Here is a 616-nt window from a genome sequence, read left to right on the forward strand (position 1 = left end):
GCTCACGAGCTGGCTCAAATAAGAGAAACATAAATACATAATCTATAATTTTATATCAATAAATTATAACTTATATATTTTTAAAAATATTTGAAAAGATCAATTTTATATATTATTTATCTATCAATAAATTATAAAATTTTTATTTATGTTCTATATTAAAATTATATGTAAAAAATAAATATAAATATTAAATAATTAAGTATATATATATAATCGAGCCAGCTCACGAGCTAATGAGCTGAGCTTATCCAAGTTCAAGCTCGGCTCATTTAATTTATGAACTCAATTTTAGGCTCAAGCTTGGCTCACCAGCTCACGAGCTTAGCTTATCGAGCTGCTAACGAGTCGAGCTCGAGTTGGTTTATGAGCTGGCTTGACTCACTTCCAGCCCTACATTTAACTAAACAAAATAATATAACATATATTTATGATTTAATTATCATTTTCATACAAAGACATTTTTGAATTATTTTGTATATCGCAAAACTTTAACATGTTCTCAATTACTTTGGTAGAATAAAAATATTAGTTTGTACTTTAATATCAATAGAATATAAAGATGTTATTATAATTTATTTAAAAAACATATTATATTATATATATATATTTCTAT

This window comes from Arachis ipaensis, chromosome B07 (genome assembly GCF_000816755.2).
Source record: "Arachis ipaensis cultivar K30076 chromosome B07, Araip1.1, whole genome shotgun sequence".
In the NCBI taxonomy this organism is placed as follows: domain Eukaryota; kingdom Viridiplantae; phylum Streptophyta; class Magnoliopsida; order Fabales; family Fabaceae; genus Arachis; species Arachis ipaensis.